The sequence below is a fragment of the Symphalangus syndactylus genome, chromosome 9 (assembly GCF_028878055.3).
Source record: "Symphalangus syndactylus isolate Jambi chromosome 9, NHGRI_mSymSyn1-v2.1_pri, whole genome shotgun sequence".
NCBI classification, from domain to species: Eukaryota; Metazoa; Chordata; class Mammalia; order Primates; family Hylobatidae; genus Symphalangus; species Symphalangus syndactylus.
In genome coordinates, this window is record NC_072431.2 from 99,856,103 (window position 1) to 99,880,796 (window position 24,694).

A 24,694-nucleotide genomic window follows, 5' to 3' on the forward strand; every position below is an offset into this window, starting at 1 on the left:
GAAACAATTCAGGCCAGTGCTGGAGGCCCAGCTGAGCTTGGAGACTGTTATGGATTGAATTGTGTCCCCCCAAAATGTTTATTGAAATCCCAAATCCTGGTACCTGGGAATATAAACTTGTTTGGAAATAGGGTCTTTGCAGATGTAAACAAGATGAAGTCATTAGGATGGGCCCTTAATATGACTGGAGTCCTTAGAAGAGTTTGGTCACAGACAGGTTTGCACAAGGAGAATGCCAAGTGAAGATGGAGCGATGCAGCTGCAGGCCAGGGAACACCACAGGTGGCAGCCACCACCAGAAGCTGCAACAAGGCAAGGAAGGATGCCACCCAGGGACTCAAGGAAGCACAGCCCTGCTGAGGCCTTGATTTCAGACTTCTAGCCTCTAGAACTCTGGGATGACACATTTCTGATGTTTTAAACCACCAAGCTTGTGGTGCTTTGTTATGGCAGCCCCAGTAACCTAATTGATAGACTTTATAGACCATAGTTCTTTCTTCATCTTCTTAATCTTTATTCTTTCTAATTACAAAAATAATACAAGCTCTTTGGAAAATTCAAATATTATAGCAACATATGGCTTGGAAATGGAAAGCCAGAGAGATAAAGATTAAGGAGGGAAGGGGACAATTACATATATTTAATATATATTAATATTTAATATACACACACATTTTTTAGAGATAGTTTCTCGCCCTGTTGTACAGGCTGGAGTGCATTAGTGCCATCATGGCTCACTGCAGCCTTGAACTCATGAGATCAAGCCATTCTCCTGCCATAGCCTCTCAAGGCATGTGCCACCACTCCTGGCTAATTTTTTTGGTTTTTGTAGAGAGAGGTCTTGCTATGTTGCCAAGGCTGGTCTCCAACACCTGCCTCCAGTGATCCTCCAGCATTAGCCTCCCAAAGTGCTGGGATTACAGGTGTGAGCCACTGTGCCCAGCCTCTGGTTTCAAATATTTAGAATGCATTTGTGTTGTTTATATTTTTACAACCTAAATAACCTCTACATTTAAAAATACTTTTGTCAGCTGGGTTCACAACTTGTACTCTTTCTTTCTTTCTTTTTTTTTTTTTTTTGAGATGGAGTTTTGCTCTTGTTGCCCAGGCTGGAGTGCAATGGCATAATCTTAGCTCACCACAACCTCCCCCTCCCGGATTCAAGTGATTCTCTTGCCTCAGCCTCACTAGTAGCTGGGATTACAGGCACCCACCACCATGCCAATAAAAATACCATGTATTTTTAGTAGAGACGGGGTTTCTCCATGTTGGTCAGGCTGGTCTCGATCTCCCGACCTCAGGTGATCTGCCTGCCTCGGCCTCCCAAAGTGCTGGGATTACAGGTGTGAGCCACCGCGCCCAGCCAACTTGTACTATTTCTAAGCAAATACAAGTCCATTTCACATAGATAACACATTACATTTCTACAGAAATCATTGTATTAAGCCTACTGAAATGCATCTTGCTGTTTTTTAAACTTAAGACCATGTACAAGTGATAGTTCTTTCATATCAGTACATGAATCTGGGGAGACCCTAATTTTCAGTGGCCACAGGTCCTTAATCTGTTGTGATTTTCCCTGGCAGTGCTCAACAGCTGGGAGCTGCCCCATGGAAAGGGACTACTGGCCTAATCCCAGACTGGGGTTTGACTAAAAGGTTGCACCAGGAGGACAAAAGGGCAAGAGAGTAAGACCACTGGCAAAAGACATGACCAAAATGATAGACTTGGGCCATATTTTGGGCTAATTGTGCCCCCCAAAATATATATGTTTAAGCCGTAACCCCCAATGTATCGGTAATTGGAGATTGGGCCTTTTGGGGGGTAATTAGGTTTAGATGAGGTCACAAAGTAGAGCCCTCATGCTGGGATTAGTGCTCCTATAAGACATGAGGAAGTTTGCTCTCTTTCTGTCATGTGAGGATACAGTGAGAAGACAGCCATCTGTAAGCTAGGAAGAGGGCCCATGCCAGAACCTGAGCATGCTGGCACTCTGATTTTGGATTTCTAGTCTCTAGAACTGTGAATAAGTACATTTCTATGCATAAGCCTCCCAGTCTATGGTATTTTGTTAAGGCAGCCTGAGCTCACTAATATAGGCTTCTAGATTGGAAGGGGAAGGAAGTAAAGAGAGAGAATTGATAGGGATAAAGAAGAGGCATCAAGAGACTTGGGGTATCTACTACTGAAGACATCAGCCCTCCATGACAAAACAGCACAGCATGTTTGGAGTAAGAGAAAGCTGAAGTCTCAACAAAGAAATAGATTCTTAACGTTCTATACCACCAGACAAACTGCAGCCCATTTATACATATGAAGTACTTTCTGGGCCAGTCCTGTGGCCCCTTTCAAATGTATGGTGTTGAAACATAGTAAGTTTATGTCTTTAAGGTCTGCCCCTCCCTTCTTGCATTATATTATAAACTCTTCTCTCTTTTTTTTTTTTTTGAGACAGAGTCCCACTCTGTCACCCAGGCTGCCAGGCTGGAGTACAGTGGCGCAATCTCAGCTCACTGCAACCTCCACCTCCTGGGTTCAAGTGATTTTCTTGCCTCTGCCTCCCGAGTAGCTGGGATTACTGGCACACACCACCATGCACAGGTAATTTTTTTGTATTTTTTAATAGAGACAGGGTGTTGGCCAGGCTGGTCTTGAACTCCTGACTTCAGTGATCTGCCCGTCTTGGCTTCCCGAAGTGCTGTGTTTACAGCCAAGAGCCACCGTGCCTGGCCAACTCTTCTCAGTTCCAAGTGTCCTAACACCCTTCATCTCCTGCTGACTGCAAGGCAGTTCTCAGGGAGGAGCCTGGATTGTGTCCATGGATAAAGAAAGACTCTGCTGCTGATGTGCAAAGGAATGTGGATGTGATAGTTTCCAGCCTGAAAGTCCACCTCTTTTCATCTCCGCAATATAGTTCTTAGAAACAACAAGCCTTGCTTTTACAGTAAGTCCATATCTAAAACTTTATGTGAACCCAAAATACCTGGGATAGGTCTCAGTCAATTTAGAAAGTTAATTTTGCGGCCGGGCGCGGTGGCTCACGCTTGTAATCCCAGCACTTTGGGAGGCCGAGGCGGGCGGATCACGAGGTCAGGAGATCGAGACCACGGTGAAACCCCGTCTCTACTAAAAAAAATACAAAAAAATTAGCCGGGCGTGGTGGCGGGCGCCTGTAGTCCCAGCTACTCGGAGAGGCTGAGGCAGGAGAATGGCGTGAACCCGGGAGGCGGAGCTTGCAGTGAGCCGAGATTGCGCCACTGCACTCCAGCCTGGGCGACAGAGCAAGACTCTGTCTCAAGAAAAAAAAAAAAAAAAAAAGAAAGTTAATTTTGCTAAGGTTAAGGATGCATCCAAGACAGCTTCAGGAGGTCTTGACAGCATGACAACATGTGTCCAAGGTGGTTGGGGCACAACTTGGTTTTATACATTTTAGGGAGACATGAGACATCAATCAATACATGTAAGACATACATCAGTTTCGTCTGGAAAGATGGGATAACATGAAGCAGGGAGGGGGCTCCCAGGTCACAGGTACATTTGCATTCTTTTGAGTTTCTAATGAGCCTTTCACTGAATACATACCTATGACCTGGGTTTCCAGGTCATATGTACAACTGCATTCTTTTGAGTTTCTAATTAACCTTTCACTGAATACGTAACTTACAGGAATAGTCACTTATGTCTTAGTCTGGCTTAGTGAAACAATAGGGAAAAGGAAGCAATTAGATATGCATCTATCTCACATGAGCAAAGGGATGACTTTGAGTTCTGTCGTTTGTCCACAAGGAATTTTCTTGTGGGCAATTTGTGAGGGAGGTACGTAGCTTTTTTATCTTTGTAGCTATCTTGTTTAGGAATAGAATGGGAGGCAGGTTTGCCCTGCAGTTCCCAGCTTGACTTTTCCCTTTGGCTTAGTAATTTTGGAGTCCTGAGATTTATTTTCCTCTCACATCTCCCCCCTTTTCTTTTTAAAATCTCTCAGAGACAGCATTTTAGAAGAAAACAAGTCTCTGGTCTCAGGCTTTGTCTGATCTCTCATGGCTAGGATAGTTTATTCCTACATGGATAAGTACCACGTTATTTGGAAAGCTCATTTTTAGTAGGTTATGAAGTCTCATGTCCTTTGAAGAGAAAATAGGGGGAGGAAGGAAGAAAAACAACAACAAACAAACAAAATGAAGAAGAATCCTGGAAAATGGATATAGGCTGTATTACTCTGAAGTCCATGTCAGTAGGCAGGTATGAAAGTGGTTTATGTGTGTAAATAGGTTGCTATTATTTTCTTCTGAAGTTTACATTGTCTAGCTTCAGTTTGTAGGGCTTTAAGAAAGACTGCTTAATTTTAAGTGATTTCAAATCAGGAAAAATGGGGTGGGGGGAAGTAAAGGAAAGAAGAAAAAAATTGAAAACATTATTTTGGAGACTTGTAGCCAGGAAAAATTTTAGAATTCAATCCAAGTTGTAGAAAATAATAAAAATTGAAAAAACATTAGGCGAGACTAGAATCTAATGACAGGTGTACTATAGTTTATGTTGAAATATAATTTTCCTCTCTCCAGTCTCATTTTCACTAAAGACAAGTCATAGGACAAATTCATTGGCAAAATAAGTTGTAGTCTTTTTATACTTGGCTGGAGTATTTGCATAAAGTCAGAAGAATAATTATTTGCTATATATAGGCTCCTCTTTTTTTTTTATTGGCTTTGCTGGAACTTTATTCCACTAAGAATCTCAGATTTAACTTTAATGCATTAAGCCTGGCTTGTGCCTGCAAATACTTGCGTTAGTTGAGTGAATTCCTCACTTCAAGGTCCCAAGAAAACTTGGGGCTCCTGGGCCTGTCAGAAAGTGACATTCTTTACTCCCTACAGGTCACCCTGTTCCAGGACTGTGCAGACAAGGTATGAGACCAGCTTTCTCAAGGAGTTTTTATTGGCTCTAAAGTCAACTTTCATTCTTTAGAGGAGTCTGTTTGTATCTGAAAGCATCCCATTCCAGTCAAAACCTTGGTAAAATAACCAGTGTCTCCAATTGTGCCCTGTTACAAAGGAACATGCTTGAGAAAGAATCTTTCTCAAAGATTCTTATTGCATGTATGCAAATAACTATATTGCCATAAGTTAAGAATACTCACAACTAGTTTCTAAATTTTGGAGAAATCAGGTAGAGAGAAATATGCTCCAAATTTTGTTTACAGGAATATACTTTACTCCATTGTTAAAAGCTATAAATAGCCCAAAAGAAAAGTTTTCTTGGCTCTGAAAAACAAAGGGTCAGCAATGTTTTGGGCAAAAAGTCATAAAAGGACTATTTCAGTTTTCTATTAGTTCAGTCCATGCAGTTAACTCCTTTTCTGCTTGATATTCATGAACACTTCAGCTCTCCATTGGAGTCTCGGAAGTTTTTCCTCTATTCTAGCGTCACAGTCTCCAAAGTTGTTCGAAGCCTGCATTCAAGAGCACCTGTCAGAGTCCCACAGCTGATTATAAAACCACCTTTTGAATAGGATAAAAGTAAAACAACTGTGGATAACAAAAGTCTTAGAACAGTCATAAAGACACAATTGACAAGGATATTTGGTTACTTCTGTGGCATACAACAATTTTACATAATTATAATTACCACAATTACATAATAATAATAATTACCACTGATAACATATGCCAAGACATATCAGAATCACAGGAATTTCATACAATTCTCAAACACATACCAATAACGTATGTGCATAAATATAATCCAAAGAAGATTAAACATTGTTTCATACTTGACAATACTTCCTGTATGATTTTATTATATCAAATAAACCAAATATGTCTCTTTTGGACTTCAGGGGATTAATATCAAAAAATTAATGAGAACCAAAGTTAGAATTTGATTTTGGAAGGTTTGTCAAACATAAAAAAGTTTAAAACACTTAATATCACAAAGTAGGATCACAGGTCATTGTAAAGTCATTCATTTAGACAAAGTGATAACTCAAAGTATTTTTTAAGGTGAAAACCTTTATTCTTTGAGAGGAGACTTCATTTCCCAAACAATAAGCCTTAATAAAGACAGAATGAGGCCAATTAAACTTGTTTTCCAAAATTTTATGAACAGTCTATAATATTAAGTAGTTTAATCATCTTGACCGTAGATGTAATTTCCATAAGCCTTTTTTATAATCTTTTATTAAGGAGTGGGTTAATGCTCCAAGAAAACCTTGTTAATCTGACTGAGGCCCATATGCTAGTCTTGCATCAGTGCCTTTGACATTAATGGTTAATTTATAGAGAAACTAAACTTATTTTACCTCTCAAAATTGGCCCTTAGACAATGTCACACACCCATGTCTTCCATGATAGTTCCTGGGTCTTGAGGAGTTGAATAGTTTTAATTTCTGGCCCTGTGTCTCATGAACACAGTTTATTTTGATTGGTATCTTCTACAGGGTCTGAAGACAAAGCTTTAACTGCTGTCAGTGTTTAAGATTTAGCAGGAATTTGCATCCTTTTTAGACCCAGGAGTCTAAACCCTGTAACTTGATGGCACAAGGACTTTAAAAGCACATATAGAAAGTTACGCAGATGTAATAACATTAATGAAAAATATTTTTTCTTTTAATCTCAGTTTTTTCTAAGCAGACCAAAACTTAGTAATAATGACATAGGAATTATTTCAATATAAAGTGTAAAATTTGTTAGGCCAGTTACCTAAAAGCAAAAGAAAAGAGCTTCTGCAGTGTGACTGCTGTTCCCTATGAGAATCCATTTAGATTAACTGCAAGTCAAGACTAATTAAAGAGATACTTGAATTAGTTACGAGAGGTGAAGCCAGCTGAGCTTCCGGGTCGGGTAGGGAGTTGGAGAACTTTTCTGTCTAGCTAAAGGATTGTAAACACACCAATCAGCGCTCTGTGTCTAGCTAAAGGTTTGTAAACACTCCAATCAGCACTCTGTAAAAACACACCAATCAGCACTCTGTGTCTAGCTAAAGGTTTGTAAGCACACCAATCAGCACTCTGTAAAAACGCACCAATCAGCCCTCTGTATCTAGCTAAAGGTATGTAAACATACCAATCAGCACTCTGTAAAAACACACCAGTCTGTGCTCTGTGTCTAGCTAAAGGTTTGTAAATGCACCAATCAGCACTCTAAAAATGGACCAATCAGCACTCTGTAAAATGGACCAATCAGCAGGGCGTGGGTGGGGCCAAATAAGGGAATAAAAGCTGGCCACCCAAACCAGCAGCCACAACCAGCTTGGGTTCTCTTCCACACTCTGGAAGCTTTGTTCTTTCGCTCTTCACAATAAATCTTGCTGCTGCTCACTCTTTGGGTCTGCGCTACATGTATGAGCTGTAACACTCACTGCAAAGGTCTGCAGCTTCACTCCTGAAATCAGCAAGACCACGAACCCACCAGAAGGAAGAAATTCTGGACACATCTGAACACCTGAAGGAACAAACTCCAGACACACCATCTTTAAGAACTGTAACACTCAGAGTGAGGGTCCGCGGCTTCATTCTTGAAGTCAGTGAGACCAAGAACCCACAGGCAGGAACCAACTCTGGACAGAGTTAGACATAGGAAGAGTGTTTCCTGGGTCATGAAGTGAAAATTTTTGATTTCATAGAACAATTTAAAGCCAAGAGCACAGAATATTATGTTGGAAGGAAACATTTCCTTTAGACCTTTAAGAGAAAACATTTTTAGCATCAGACCACAACAGAACCCAAAAAAAAAGCTTACAGAAGCTGAAAATGAGTTGAAGAATAGAGTGATTATTTCAGGCACTTTAAAAGGGGAGAAAAAGCTTAAAACAGCGAGATGCAATACAAGTTGAAATTTGCTTAAAAAATTATAATGTCTTTTATTAATTTTAATTTTATTAAGAATGAATCAATACTTCAAGAAAATTCCATTGTTCTAACCAATTCTTTTTTTGTGTGTGTGTGTGTGACGGAGTCTCACTCTGTCACCCAGGCTGGAGTGCAGTGGCACAATCTCGGCTCACTGCAACCTCCACATCCTGGGTTCAAGAAATTCTCTGCCTCAGCCTCCCCAGTAGCTGGGATTACAGGCGCCTGCCACCATGCCTGGCTAATTTTTCTATTTTTAGTAGAGATGGGGTTTCACCATCTTGGCCAGGCTGGTCTTGAACTCGTGACCACATGAGCCACCCACCTTGGCCTCCCAAAGTGCTGAGATTTTTTTAGTATATAAATGGTTTTTAGAAAATACCAAAACCCAATTCCTAGAAAGAACATTAAAAACAATTTCCCTTTAATTATAGACAACTTGATTATCTAAAAGTTTTTTTCTATAAATCTTCTTACGATTTACACAGACCATTCATGACATGCTTGTGAGGTGGAAGAATAGGGTCTGGAGGCAGGGAATCTAAGGCCAATTTGCCCTGACTTCCTGGAACTGAATCAAAAGGAAAACCCTACCTCTCCACACCCAAGTAACAAAAGTATCAGAGGCTACTGTCTTTGCACTGCCTCACAGATGAAAAATGGAAAGTACCTGATTGGTTCCCTTCCACAACCAATCAGACTGGTTGCAAACCAAGTCTTCATGTTTAACTTTGTAATTTCACTTCAGCCTCTGATTTGTCACCTCCCACAACCAATCAGACTTGTCATGGGCCGCTCCTTCATTTACATAGGGTATAACCAAGCAACCAATGGGAAACTTCTAGACGGTATTTAAACTCCAGGAAAGTCTGTAACTGGCCTCTTGAGCTCCTTGCTGGAGCCCAATCCCAGTCTGTGGAGTGTACTTTCATTTAAATAAATCTGTGCGTTCATTGCTTCATTCTTTCGTTGCTTGGTTTGTGCATTTTGTCCAATTCCTTGTTCAAAATGCCAAGAACCTGGATGACTCATAGTCAAGACCCTCTACCAGTAACATATATTGGCGAGCCAGCCAGGAGAAGAGCCCAAAGTTTGGGATTTATTTTTCTTCTCTTGTTTTCCCTTTTCCTCTCTGCTCCTTACAGGGGAACTCTTTTCTCTCTCTTTTTTTCCCTTTCCAGCTTGGGACCCTCGGTGGACAGCGCCTAAGCACAGAGGCAACTGCAGGTTTCTAACCAGGGCCAGTCTCCAGTGAAACTGAAAGGTTTCTGTGTGAAAGTGCCTGACCACCACTTCCCGGTTCAGGTGAGGGACCTGAGTCCTTTTCCTTTTTTCAATCTTTCAGTGGCGGTTTCCTAGTAGCTTCTTGGTAATTGAGGGAAGCTGGCCGGGACCACTCTATAGTGTTACCTGAAGGCCAAGGAGTGAACCTGGGATAGCTCCCCTGCCCAGAAGGCGGAGGGACTCTTTTGTATCTTCCTGAGTTATAGTCCCTGATCCCTACTTGTGATGCAGTTGGCAGCCGAAGCTCGTCCAGGGTGAACTCACACATATTTCAGGCGACTTAAACCCTCTTTCTTAAGCTAAATTCTCCCATAGAGTTAGCCTGTAAGGACAAAAGATAATATCTCTTAGATGTTTTGACCTCCCTTCTCCTACTCGATCTATTGACTGGCTGAGGACCTTTGGGGACCCATAAGCTTTAGAATACATTCTACATCTTGGACCTCCACTTAGGGGAGCTTGATGTTCATTGCTTTGGCATCAATTTGCTTGCCCTGAACCCCATAGAAATTGTATATATCTTTTATATACCCAATATAAACCCAATCTTTTATATACCCCCTGCACCATTTCTTCATGGGGAATACCCCACTAGCCTTGGTACCATTAACTTTGCAGTGTTCAGGAACCTCCTTAGTCTTGCAAGGAATGCAGGAAGATATGGCCCATCTGAATTGGTAGGATGCTAGAAGCTGAGACCTGCATCCAGGGACAAGAGAAAAGCTCATATTAGGTCATTGCCTCTGGAGGGAAAACATACAAAGTAACACTGGTGCCCACCTAAGGTCAGAGACATCTGACACTTTTAGACTGGACCTCAAAGGGGGATGCGCTAGGGGATCCAACTTCAGACCTCATCCTCTCCAAAGGGGATGCCCTAGGCAGAGGTTCTCAGGTCTAGTACTAAGCCCTCCTTAGAATTTTCTCTCTCTTGCAGACCACTACAGGAAACACTCCATTTGTTCTGCCTGACTTCTCACTTGGCTGCATCCTCAACCATTGAAATGAATTTGACCCTGATAATCTAAGGAGGAAACATTTGATATTCTTTTGCAATAATATTTGGTCCCAGTATTGTTTGGAATCTGGAGTTTGCTGTTGAATGGGAAAGTGGGATGACGTTGCATGTATCCAGGCTTTGGTGCTGCTGTTCTAAGAAGGGTCAGGCCTGGTCAGCATATGGTGCTCTCCTTTGGTGCTATTTGGCTCCCGTGTTCTTTGGAGTCTGAGGAGGTTTGGCCTTTAAAAGTCAAACTGCCACTGAAACTGCTTTATCCAAAATGTTGGTTCACAGCCTTCACTGGATTACCTATTGGGGCAAACAAAGTGTAACCATGTAAAACCTGTGAGCTTGTATTGATATCTCATGGCTAGAGTTCCAAGGCAAAAGCTATTGGATCTTCGTTTGTGTGTGTATATACATGTCTAGATGTGTTTATTTGTATGTACACTTATTGTTATATGTTGTGTCAACCAAATCAGCTTATAAATAAAAGAGCACTCATAAATTAAATAAATAAGTCCAACCAATTTTCAAGTTCATGTGACTTAAGTAAATCTTTACTAAACAAGCTGGCTTTAAAATTATTGGTAAAATGAAAATAGAAATGTCTTCAGAATTTTCAGCATACATTTTTGTCTGGGTTTTATATTAGTCTTTGCTAGAAATGTTGAAGTGTCAGCATTTGGCATAGAAGATTATAAAGCTATTAACCCAGCCAAAACAAAATGGTCTTAGTTTATGTGGCTTCTTTGACAAATGAGACTAATTTAATATTGTTAGCTAAATCTTCTGGGTTATTGGCAAAAATACCTATGTATTTAACTTTGAGGTTCTTATTTAGGTGAACACAGGATGTTCATTAGCTATTAAAAATGGTTAACAAAGAACTAACTTTAAATGATGGTGTCTAATATCTCAGTTTTCAGAAGTAATCTAGATAAACTGTTAAAAATGAAAGAATTAAGTACATGTAAATGGGATGAATGATTAGGTAAATTTTGTGTAATTTAAAATCTTAAAAGTATTTTTGATGCTCATTGGATATCTGGGTCATTTGCAATTAAGAAAGGGTTATGATAAGGAGGAATATGTTTCCAAAAATTGTGGAATTATTCTCATCTATGAAATGCTGATATCTGATAGTTTAGGATTTTTTGCTTCCTAAGGTTTCACTAAAATTTAAGGTTACTAAGATGATATGGTTTGGCTTTGTATCCCCACCCAAATCTCTTCTTATAGCTCCCATAATTGCCATGTGTTGTGGGGAGGGATCCAGTGGGTGAGAGATGATTGAATTATGCTGTTCTCATGATAGTGAATGGGTCTCATGAGATCTGATGGTTTTGAAAATGGGAGTTGCCCTGCACAAGCTCTCCTTTTGCCTGCTGCCATCCACATAAGATGTGATTTGCTCTTCCTTGACTTCCACCATAATTGTGAGGCCTTCCCAGCCATGTGGAAATGTAAGTCCAATAAACCTCTTTCTTTTGTAAATTGCCCAGTCTTGAGTATGTCTTTATCAGCAGCATGAAAACAGACTAATACATAAAGATATGAATTATAGTTAATATATAATTCTGTATATAAAATATGCCAAAAAATATGTGTTATTGGTGAGAAAGAATTATTTTGTGTAGTTTGGAGGTTATCTGAAAGTTAATTCAAATTATGGACTTTAAAAAAAGAGTTATTTATGAAACAAGGTAGTAAGGAACCAGTAAGTAGGGGAGAGAGATGTGAAGAAATTTACATATATGAAGATATGTTTTTGTGAGGGAAGGTTGTAGAGATGGTGGCTTTGTATGAGAAAAGATCTTGTACGATAAATTCTTGTCCTAAAGTAAAATGACTGGTTGTTTAAAAAAGAAAGATGTTTAGGAAAACTCAGAAAGTCCAAGCATTTTGTAGATGGTCCAGGTAAGTTATGAAAAGAATTCATGTAAGAAAAGGATAATGTACTTTTGGTAAAAAGCATGGGAATGTGGATTTCTTGCCTAAGTTTAGAGGGTGAAAGGATGGCTTTAAGTGAGATAAGAACAATCTAAAAGGTTTGAACAAGTTGTGGAAGGTTTATGAAAAATTAATTGTAAAAGAGATTCTATGTGTGAACATATTGGCTAACGTTAAAGGGGAAGACTGGCAATTAGACTTCACCCATATGCCAGTGTGCAAAGTATACAAGTTTTTGGTAGTAGTAACAGACACTTTTACTGGCTAGGTTGAAGCTTGCTCTATGAGAACAGAGAAGGCTCATGAAGTTGCTAAGCTTCTTTTAAAGGAAATAAATCCCCTAGTTTGGGTTACCCCAAAGCCTCTAAAGTGATAAAGACCTATCTTTTAGAACTCAAGGGGCTGCTAAGGCTCTCAGAATAAAAAATTATTTACATGGGAAAGTAGAAAGGGCTAATCAAACTCTTAAAATTGGTGTTAGCTAAGCTATGTTAGAAAACATTAGAAATTTGGGTCAGCTTCTTGGCTGTAGCCCTCTTAAAAACCCATAATTCTCCTAGAGTAAAAATTAATATGAGCTCATATGAAATGTTATACAGAAGGCCATTTTTTTTGAGATGGAGTTTTGCTCTTGTCACCCAGGCTGGAGTGCAATGGCACAGTCTTGGCTCACTGCAACCTCTGCCTCCCTGGTTCAAGTGATTCTCCTGCCTCAGCCTCCTGAGTAGCTGGGATTACAGGCACGCACCACCATGCCTGACTAGTTTTTGTATTTTTAGTAGAGACAGGGTTTCATCATGTTGGCCAGGCTGGTCTTGACCTTCTGACCTCAGGTGATTTGCCTGCCTCAGTCTCCCAAAATGCTGGGATTACAGGCATGAACCACCACTCCTGGCTGGCCATTTTAAAATAATGATCTAATTACTGATCCAGAAACAGCCAGTTTAGTAACATGCCTAATTAACCTGGGACAATTTCAGCAGGCTGTACAAAAGTTTAGAACTCAAAGACTCCCCACACAAGGAACTAACCAGCAACCCAAAATCAGGCCAGGAGATAAGGTACTTGTTAAAACATGGAAGGAGGGATCACCTGCTGAACAATTACAACCCAAATGGAAGGGATTATTTTCAGTGGTACTGGCCATGCCTTCTCCAGTCAAAGTACTGGGAATAGTTAGTTGGATACATCTTTCCAGGGTCCAACCTGCAATAACTGAAGCCCCAGACCTGGAACCTGAAGATCCCATCAGCCACCATGAACCTGTGGAAGACCTGAAGTACCTGTTTAAAAGGCAGCCAAAAGATAAGTAAATTCCTATCAACTTTCCTTGGTGTCCTTCTTGTATATTTACTGTAAGTTGGATATAATAATAGCCATTTTTATATTTTTACAATTTAATTGCTTTCTTCCAAATGGATTGAATCACTTCTTTTAAAGTGTTTTAATTAATTTTTATTTATAGAACAAAATAACAAATGAGTATTTTTTTATACCATAATGGTCACCCACAGCCTGTGTATACTAAGACCATGCATACTGAGAATCAGCTTTATTTTACAACAGAGTTTCACTTTACCCCTCTGGTAATTAATAGATTCTGGGTATTTATTAAAAACTTTAATACAAAGACTGTTAAATACCACCAGTCCAGCTTTGGCAAAGCACTGTTGGCTTTGTTTATCTCCATCATCATCCAAACATACTACCAATCCTGATCCCAGCCCAATCTCAGGCCCTTGAAAAAATGACTTATCATCCTAACTACAAGGGAGAAACTCCTTTCAAATTAATGAACCTGGCTAACTTATATAGCCTCAAAATTATGGAAATGACAAGGGTTACAATGTCAGAATGAGCAGTAAACCTTCCCCAGTCCTATCAGAGCAACTTTCTGGGGTTGCATCCCCTCAGAAACCCATTTGGGGCCCAATATCAATGCACAGATCAGTGCACAATGCACTAAAATTCCAGGCACCACTTTGTATTAAGAGAAGCCAAAATTTTGGTCAGACCCTGGGACATCTAAAATCACCAGTGTAACTACACTGTACAGATTAAACCCTCACATGATCATGTAAGCTATGCTGTTACCCAAGCTGCATCATTTAGAAAACCTGTACAGTTTTTATGGAAACCATCCCTAGTTACTGACACTTTAAATAATACATAGTCTAATTACTGTCAAGGTAGGCCCACTAGCTGTGTTCACATTTTCCCTTGGCCACCTTAGCAGGGACCTTAATCACTTGAGAAAGTGAAAACAACAAGCTAACCCACATGTTCACCATAGAAAACAATTTTGTCTTGAAAAACAAGGACCCTTTTTCCCGTGTGGGACCAGTTCCTACTTAAGTTTTACCAGCCAATTGGACTGGAACCTATACAGTTGTTTATTTAGCCCCCAAAATTAATATAGCTCCCAACAATCAATCCTTCATTATACTTTTAACTGCAACCACCAGACGCAAATGAGCCATCCAACTGCTACCACTTTTGGTAGAGCTAGGAATAACAGCAGGAGTAGGAAAGAGAGTTAGCAGCCTTGCAACTCCCCTATCCTATTACCAATGCTTGTCCAAGGATTTTATGGAAAGCTTGGGTGATATTGCCCAAGAGTATCATCACCTTACAAAATCAGATAGACTCTTTGGCAGTGGTGGCTTTGCAAAATAGAAGGGGACTGGATCTCCTAAATGCTGAAGAAGGTGGCTTATGTCTTTTTCCTAGAGGAACAATGCTGTTTTTATGTCAACCAAACAGGATTAGTAAGGGATGCCACCCAAAAACTAGCCAATTGGGACCATAAGATATGACAACAGCTGTCTGAGTCATGGGGCGCCTAGTCGAAATGCTAATTTGGGGTTCATGTCTCCTTCCTCTGGCCAGTCCACTATTAATTATTATACTTGCCTTGGTTTTTGGATCATGTTTGTTAAATCTTTTAACCAGATTTATTTCTTCTTGCCTAGAGACCATTATGATAATGCAGTATGGCCACCAGCCAGTTTCAGATAATGATGTTAACCCCGGCCATCAAGAAGTAACCTTGTCTCCACTAGACAGAGCAGGGTGAGAGTTCTGTAATCCCCAGTAGGTAGGGACTGTGCCCCAAGTCAGCATGAAGTAGTTATGGAAGAAAGACCATTGGTCCCTCTGCCTCCCAGAAAGATTTATGGGGATCACATCTCTCAGGGGAAAATGAGGCAGGAGAACAGGGTCCAGAGACAGGGAACCTAAGGCTGATTTGTGATGAGTTTCTAGGATTGAATGAAAAGGAAAACCCCACCTCTCCACACCCAAGTAACAAAAGGATCAGAGGCTACTACCTTTGCACTGCATTGCAGATAAAAAATGGAAAGTACCTCAGATTGGTCCCCTCCCACAACCAATCAGACTGGTCATGGGCTACTCCTTCGTTTACATAGGGTGTAACCAAGTAACCAATGGGAAACCTCTAGAGGGTATGTAAACCCCAGAAAATTCTGTAACCAGTGCTCTTGAGCTGCTTGCTGGAGCCTTCTCCCACTCTGTGAAGTGTACTTTCATTTCAATAAATTTGTGCTTTCATTGCTTCATTCTTTCATTGCTTTGTTTGTGCGTTTTGTCCAATTCTTTGTTCAAAACACCAAGAACCTGGATGACTCGTAGTCAAGATCCTTTACCAGTAACACTTGAACTTTCTGGTTTGTCCTGAACATCCCTCTTTCTTCAACAACTGGTCATTTTATTCTAGGCCAAAAATTTACCATACAAGATTCTTTCTCATATAAAATTATCTTCCTTCTAACTTTTCTTGCCAGAAATACCTGTTTAACTTTCTTTACATTGCTTTTACTTAATGGTTACTTTTACCTTATTTCATAAGTAAGTTTTAAATAGCCTTTGAATTAGATAAAAAATTATTTTCCTTTAAATAACAACACATTTCTCTTTTTAGAAAAATATTTTTCTGTAATTTTTTTTTTTTTTTTTTTTGAGACGGAGTCTCGCTCTGTCACCCAGGCTGGAGTGCAGTGGCGCAATCTTGGCTCACTGCAAGTTCTGCCTCCCGGGTTCACGCCATCCTCCTGCCTCATCCTCCAGAGTAGCTGGGACTACAGACGCACACCACCACGCCTGGCTAATTTTTTGTATTTTTAGTAGAGACGGGGTTTCACTGTGTTAGTCAGGATGATCTCAGTCTCCTGACTATGATCTGCCTGCCTCAGCCTCCCAAAATGCTGGAATTACAGGTGTGAGCCACTGCACCTGGCCTACTTTTTTAAATTGGAAATGACCCAGACATTTAATGAGTACTTATTATTTAACAATATAATTTTAGATTCTAAATTATATAAAAAGTTTAATCACAAGCATTTATTCCATTACATTTACCTAATTTTTTTTAATAGTTTACTCAGATTACTTTTGAAAACTGTGAGAGTTATCATTGAAAGTTATTTCCCAGTTAATCATTTTTATAGGCTGTGAATTTCAGGTTTTCCTAAGTAAGAAACTTAAGGTTAGATAAATGTTTTTTTTTTTTTTTTGCCAATAACTCAGGATTTAGCTGTTTTCATTAACAATATTAAATGCCTTATTTACGAAAGTTTACACAAAGATAATTTTCCTTTGGGCTGCATTCATTGTTTTATAACCCTCATGCCAAATTTTGACATCTAGCAGAGATAAAAATGAAACCACTTTACCAATAAATTTAAACAATAGTATATGTTGACAATTCTGAAGCCATTCTAATTCTAATTTTATTTCATGACTACTTTCAAAATCAGCTTATTTGTTAAAGATTTACTTAAGTCACATGAAGTTGAAAAGACATTTGGCTTAAAATCTCTATTTTCTCTGATAAAGTATTTGATTTAAAGCCCCTTTTTTTCTTTAAGCCAAAAACACTTTTATGTTTTTAGTAGTGAGACATCATATACATGACACATACATACATAGATGTATTATACACGCAGATAGAAGTACAACTTATCACTTCACAAGATCTAATTTTTTCCTCTTGTTTTAGACTTCTAATTTCTTGATCTTATTACCCTATGCAGTTGTCAGCTAAGATAACCCTACATTTGCATATTAAAGGAATTCTTAGATGAAAAATCAGATAGTGAAATTTACATCTCAAGGAACAGAGAGAAGGAGTCTGGTCCTAGTGTTTCCAGAATTTACTCCTTCTGGTGGGTTCTTGGTCTCTCTGACTTCAAGAAAGAAGCCTTGGACCTCGGAGTGAGTGTTACAGCTCTTAAAGGTGGCACGTCCAGAGTTGTTTGTTCCTTCTGGTGGGTTTTTGGTTTCACTGACTTCAGGAATGAAGCTGCAGACCCTCATGGTGAGTGTTATAGCTCATAAAGGTAGCGTGGACCCAAAGAGTGAGCAGCAGCAAGATTTATTATGAAGAGTGAAAGAACAAAGCTTCCACAGCATGGAGGGGGACCCGAGTGGATTGCCGCTGCTGGCCGGGGTGGCCAGCTTTTATTCCCTTATTTGTCCCCACCCACGTCTGGTGATTGGTCCATTTTACAGAGCACTGATTGGTCCATTTTACAGAGTGCTGATTGGTCCATTTTACAGAGTGCTGATTGGTGCATTTTACAGAGTGCCGATTGGTGCATTTACAATCCTTTAGCTAGACACAGAGTGCTGATTGGTGCGTTTACATTCCTTTAGCTAGACACAGAGTGCAGATTGGTGCATTTTTACAGAGTGCTGATTGGTGCATTTACAATCCTTTAGCTAGACACAAAGCACTGATTGGTGCGTTTTTACAGAGTGCTGATTGGTGCATTTACAATCTTTTAGCTAGACACAGAGCACTGATTGGTACATTTATAATCCTCTAGCTAGACAGAAAAGTTCTCCAAGTCCCCACTTGACCCAGGAAGTCCAGCTGGCTTCACCTCTCACTAGTAGGAGGAGATTAAAAACGAATGCCAAATCAAACCTAAAATTATAGAAATCTATCACAGGATTATATTAGAAGACTGATTTTATGTATATAAGTAGTTCTAAATTTAGTCTGTCTTTTAACTGGATATCTGAGCTCTGGGCAGAGCCCACACTGAATCCGGGGTCTCCAAAAAGAGAATTATTATAAGGCTAAGACCATGTGATGGTTTTATGAGTGCACTCTCCTTTTTTTTTTTTAACAAAAACATTTCTCTAAGTGTCTGAACTACTCTCTTCCTTACTTTAAACACCCAAGAGTAAACTCTGTTGTCAGTCTTTGACTAAAATAATTATTTTAGTAAAAAAAAAACAAAAGAAGAAGAAAGAAAGAAAGAAACCAGGTAACACTATACAAAAGGAAGCAGTGTAAGATCTGAGACGAACTTTTCTGTTTTACACTCTTTGGGTTCCATAAGGAAAAACAGAGATTGCTCCCCAAAAGGGAGTCTAGTGCCTTCTCTGTTTTCTTTAAGGAAACCCAGGCTGTTAGAAACTATTTTAGATTCCTCATGCAGCAGAGGCTGGCAAGAGAAAGAAGAGGCAGCAGAAGTAAAATGAAGAAAACAGAATTTGGTTGACGGAGAAGAAAAAGACTTGCTCAAAAAGTTGGAGAAATAAAAAAGGCCTTAACTACACACACACACACACACACACACACACACACCTTGGATGTTAGCTTTTATTTAAGCTTTTAGCCATTAAGCTCCTTAAAAAAAAATCCCTTTAAATCTCATTACTGTATTTTAGCTAGTACAAACTGCTGATATTTCAAAAATAATGCAAATACCAAGCCAGAAAGGGCTTGATTTAGGAACCAAACTTAGGCAGTCATGATGAAAATAAGGACAGAACCTTAGTTTCCAAACTGCAGCACTGGGGGACAACCGTTGCTCTTTCAGTTTGGCCTGGTTAGCAAAAGATGGCCTTGCTATGTAAATAAATCCCCTCAGGTAGTCAAAATCAAAAAAACTTTTTTTCCTTTTGCTGGCTGTTTTTTTCTTTTTTCTTTTTCAGCTGCGGGAATTTAGCCAATTCACAGGTCTTGTTCTCCATAATTTGGAACTTTCCTTCGGATTTGATCAAGTTGGATAGAGTTGGTCAAACCCAATAGGAAAAAGATGAAAACAACAAGAAACAGAAACAAAACAACAACAAAAAAACAGTTAAGTGAAACAAACAATCACACAATTTATGTGGTCACTGAGTGCGCTAATGGTAAGGCGAAATTAAGAACAGCTGGCTGTTAATCTTAATTCTAGCCAAGAGAAAACTCCAGTTCAGCTGCTTACCTAGTAATGAGTCTCAGGCTGAAGTCTGCTCTCTCCCATCCTAGAAGCAGGAAAAAACTGAAACTCATCTTCCCTGTTGGAAATGAGCTCAAACTCCAGAAAGGAGTTATCTGCCTTCCATCATCATGGAAGCAGGAAAATTTGCCTTCCTTGTTAGAAGCAAGTAAAACTCCAAAAAAGGAGTTGCACAGCAAAATAAACAGATCTCAACAAATTTGGGGAGATCAGGGCTTCTCTGGGGGTAGGATGGCTCCCAGGCCTCAGCCAATTGTCCTATTGGTTTCAGCCATAAAGACAGCTCAGGCTGCTACTACGCACTGATAGGAGATTTGTCAAAGGTCAGGGCATCTTCACTCAGAATCCCTCTGTGGTTAACAATTGTGAACACAAAATATCTGAGATGGGTCTCAGTCAATTTAGAAAGTTTATTTTGCCAAGGTTAAGGACACATCCATGACATAGCCTCAGGAGGTTCTGATGACATGTATGCAAGGTGGTTGGGGCACAGCTTGGTTTTACACATTTTAGGGAGACATGAGATATCAATCAATATATGTTAAGACATACATCAGGTGGTCCAGAAAGGTGGGATGACTGGAAACAGGGAGGGGGCTTCCAGGTGATAGGTAGATAAGAGAAAAACAGTTGCCTTCTTTCGAGTTTCTAATTAGCCTTTCACTGAATACACAATTTACAGGACTAGTCACTTAACCCTTAGCCTGGCTCAGTGAAACAATAGGGCAAAGGAAGCAATCAGCTATGCATTTGTCTCACGTGAGCAGAGGGATGACTTTTGAGTTCTGTCTAGCTATCTTGTTTAGGAATATAATGAGAGGCAGGCTTACCTGCAGTTCCCAGATTGACTTTTCCCTTTGGCTTAGTGACTTTGAGGTCCCAAGATTTATTTTCCTTTAACATTTACAAGCAGAAGTGAAGAAATAAGTAAATTAGAGAGCTAGAAGGATGGAAGTTTGCAGTTAGAGAGAGTGGGATGTTGAAGGTAATACCGGTTGCATATTTCTTATCTAAAATGCCTGGGACCAGAAGTGTTTCAGATTTCAGATGTTTTCAGATTTTGGAATATTTGCATTATACAGGTTCAGCATCCCTAATCTGAAAACCTGAAATCCAAAATGCTCCAATGATTGTTTCCTTTGAGCATCACAATGGTGCTCAAAAGGTTTTGGATTTTAGAGCATTTCAAATTTCAGATTTTCAGATGAGGGATAATAAACCTATATCTCAGAAATGGTACATTTCTGAATAATGACAAATTGTCATTATTTGCCATGAGAATTGTCATTAATGTGGGTGAAGATGGGGATGATTGTAGGTCAAGAGATTGAAGCAATAGGGCGGGCTTGGGTGTTAGTATGGCCCTTCATGGGAATGTGTTGATGTCATCCAGGGTCACGGGAGGCTTCTGAGTGGGGAGGAAGCTGAGAGCCTCTGGTTACGGTCTTCACTGATGAAGGCAGACAACAGGAGGTTGGCAGATGGTGGGCACTGATTAGACTGGAAGAGCCAAGAACTTCAGTGGAGCAAGGTTTTACCCAAGACACAGAGGTTGTGGTCTAGAGCAGCCCAGGGATGAAGGAGCACCCACTGGAGAGGACTGTGGGGAAAACAGAGTCCTGGGAGATGAACCAAGCATCAGTTGAGGCCAGAACAATTAAAATGTATACATCAAATTCTCTCCAAGGACACTGTACCCTTGGCTGAAGATTCCCTCCTTAGTCTATTTCCCATCCCAAATTCTACCCATCCACACTGTGGCATCCTAGGTCTCTCTAGCAGCTGAACAGGCAGGCCTCCATAACAACTGTTTCAGTGCTGACTGAGTGGTTAAGTTAAATATTAAAAGTTGAAAGAGCCAGTGACCTTATACAAAGGCTGGAATAGAACAAAAGCCCACCACAAGTTTTTGCCTAAGTCTTCCCTGTGGCTTGAACCATGACAAGAGGAGGAAGGAATTCTTAACCAGACCCATTTAGGATTAAATAAGTTTTTATTGGCTGGGTACGGTGGCTCACACCTGTAATCTCAGCACTTTGGGAGGCTGAGGCAGGCAGATCACCTGAGCTCAGGAGTTTGAGACCAGCCTCCTGGCCAACATGGTGAAACTCTGTCTCTACTAAAAATACCAAAATGAGCCAGGTGTGGTGGCGGGAGCCTGTAGTCCCAACTACTCGGGAAGCTGGGGCAGGAGAATCGCTTGAACCTGGGAGGCAGAGGTTGCAGTGACCTGGGATCACACCACTGCACTCCAGCCTGGGCAACAGAGTGAGACTCCATCTCAAAAAAAAAAAAAAAAAAGAAAAGAAAAGTTTTTACTAGGAGTCTGAAGACACAAGTTTTATTGGAGGTCTAAATGAACTCCTCAAACCTCCATGATTTAGCAGGAGATATGATAAGGGTAATCATCCCAGCACTTGGACCCATCTAGATTCAATACATTTACTGAGGCTCCAGAAGAAGGTCTTCACACCGTAGTTATAGATTCGAAGAAGTTAATCACTTATGTCTTTAGATGAATGCACACTTACATGTAGACATATAGCTTAGAAGGTATATCAGCCCTGGAAAACTTCGTAATTTTGAGTTGGTCTGGTGATATATTCCAGGCCTTCTTCCTGTACCCGGTTACAAAAGTAAACTTCCTTCCTTCCCAGTTCATCTGCATCTTGTTATTGGGCCACGAGAATCAGCAGCCTGACCCTCCGCTTGGTCTGGGAACAACATGGTCTGACAGAGCTCATCCCATGTTCCAAAGGGAGATTAAATGACAAATTAAGATACCCCAATAATAAAATGCCAGCAATAAGATGGCCTACAGTGTAATAGAAACAATGTACTATTATGAAATTCCTGGTAGGAAATGAAAGTTCAAAGACTAAATTCACTTGCCCGTTCAAGACAAAAAGAAAATTTCAGGTCCAAGCTTTTTTCCTGCCTCAATTTCATATTCTGATCGGGCTCAGCCAGAGGATGTCTCAGTATTTAGACAGAGTGGAGGTTCCTGCGGCACCATCCTGGAGAGGTGTAACATTCTCAGGGTGGAGAAGGTGAACTCTGCTCTCATATGCTATCTACTTAAAGAGTCTGGAATTAATAGGGCACCAAAGATGATCACAGTTCTGTCTCCACATCCACCAAATTTAGAAACCAAATCTGATAACTAAGTCATTTATCAGAGACTCAGTGGTACCCAAGTGAGGAATGGCCACTGGAGACGATCTTGTTTTTTTCACCGGGGCTGGAGTGCAGTGGCGCCATCTCGGCTCACTGCAAGCCCCGCCTCCCAGGTTCACGCCATTCTCCTGCCTCAGCCTCCCGAGTAGCTGGGACTACAGGCACCCGCCACCACGTCCAGCTAATTTTTTGTATTTTTAGTAGAGACGAGGTTTCACCATGTTAGCCAGGATGGTCTCGATCTCCTGACTTTGTGATCCACCCGCCTCGGCCTCCCAAAGTGCTGGGATTACAGGCTTTAGCTACCAAGCCCGGCCATTCCCCTCCCTTTTCTGATAGGCTCACTGAACTATTGACGAGCAAAAAGTAAACTTCCCTCGTCTTTGAGTTATTATACATTTTGGGTCTATTTGTTACAGCAATGCTCTTACCCTACTGTACTATCCCTGGGCCTTGTATGATGAAATTGGTAAGAGCCACAAAAACTGCATCTGGGACACAGGAAAAGGTGGGAGAGGGGAAAATAATCTGACTGACAAAGATTCTGTTTATAGGTGACTTTTTAGGATTGTGGAGTTAGGCAAAGCTGGGATCACTCACACAGCCTGATAGGGGATTTTTCTACATGAGTGGGCTGACCTGGTGGTCCTGGTTACACTGCCCACCAGCCTTCTGGTGTCTCTACTAGGAGTAAGGTGCCTTCTCTTTCTCCTCCAGGACCCCACACCTCCAGACCCTGCTGAGGGAGGACCACCCATTTCTAGTCCCAGCTCCTCCTCTAACTGTCCGTGTGACCTTAAACAAGGCCTTTCCCCTCTCTGGCCTCAGTATCCGCCTCTGAACAATGGGGCTGGGCCTGCTGACCTTCTGATTCTTTTCTGCTCTCTGAGTTTGTGAACTTGTGATAGGGAGACAAGAGTCCTAGGAAATGGAAGGAGAGCACGTTTCACTCTGTCCAGCAGAGGGCAGCAGCTACCCACAAATCAACAGCTGGGCAAAGCCAGGGCTGTGCGGGAGCTATGCACAGGTTCTGCCTTCTGAAGCCTTCAGTGGCAGCCTCTGAGCCAGAGGGTTCCAAGCAGAAGAGGTCCCGCCCCTGGAGAGGGACCTCAGAAAGGTCCTTCAAGCCCCCTCTCAGCTCTTACTAACGGCATCCCAGATGCCCTATTCCTCTTCTGCAGAGAGAAGGTGGGTCAGCCACTAAATGGTGCTCGGACCTTGCAGCTTGGTGGGAAGGAGGAAGCTTATTCAAGCAAGGAAGATGAGACAGGCAAAAACCGACGCATAAGCCAAAAGCCCCTCCAAAGCGAGGTGTTGTTCCAGGCTGACAAGTCTCCAGCAGGGTGGACTTCAGACTCCCTGTTAGGAACTAAATTGTGTCCCCGAAAACGAGAAAGTCACCCCAGTGTATGACCTAATTCAGGAAAGGTCATTGCAGATGCATTTAATTAAGTGAAGATGAGCTCATGCTGGAGTAGGGTGGACTCTGAACCCAGTAGGACAAGCGTCCTTATTAAAAAGAGGGAAATCTGGACACACACAGAGCAGAGACCGCCCTGTGAAGATGGAGGCAGAGATCAGAGAGATGCTGCCACATGCCACAAATGCCTGGGGCGCCCGGAAACTACACGGAGCCTCCCCCAGCGTCTTCAGCAGGAGCATGTCTCGGCCAACACTTTGATCTTGGCCTTCCAGCCTCCAGAACGGTGAGTCAGTGAGGTTCTGTGGTTTAGGCCCCCTAGTTGTGGTTGTTTCTTACGGCAGCCCCAAGAAACAATACACTCCCCTGTCCACTTTGCACGGCAGAGTTTGAGCATCACTGAATCCCACCTCCACAGCAGGTTTTGCTTGGACTGCACAGTATTTATTGATGCTGCTGTTGGTTTTAATTTCTAATGTGTGTGCCTGTAGCTGGACCACTCCTCCTGATGACCCACCTGGCTCCTGCGGGCATCTGAGATGTGGTTCCTGCTCCACACTTTCTGGGGGAGCAGAGGAACTCCTCAGCCTCCTCTCAAACTTCTCTCAGGTGTGCTGTTCACTCCCTCCCCAGGCTTCCGGTCCACACGGGCAGCTCTGACCCAGAGAAGATTCTTTGTCTTAGACAAACATCTGCCTCCCTGTAACTTCGGTTCACCAGTACTTGCTCTGCACTCCAGGGCCGTACAGAACCCCTCTGCT

The 24,694-nt window shown here is 41.2% G+C and overlaps 1 long non-coding RNA gene across 2 annotated transcripts in view; it reads left to right on the forward strand.

Annotated features, from left to right (window-relative positions):
* LOC129490084 (uncharacterized) overlaps positions 1 to 24,694 on the forward strand; it is a 45,806-nt gene that overhangs the window by 6,317 nt on the left and 14,795 nt on the right. For both annotated transcript variants that reach the window (XR_008660156.2, XR_008660157.2), the window contains exons 2-4: positions 9,025 to 9,148; positions 10,065 to 19,194; positions 23,231 to 24,219. This is a non-coding gene — a long non-coding RNA (uncharacterized lncRNA). The remainder of the gene's footprint in view (positions 1 to 9,024; positions 9,149 to 10,064; positions 19,195 to 23,230; positions 24,220 to 24,694) is intronic.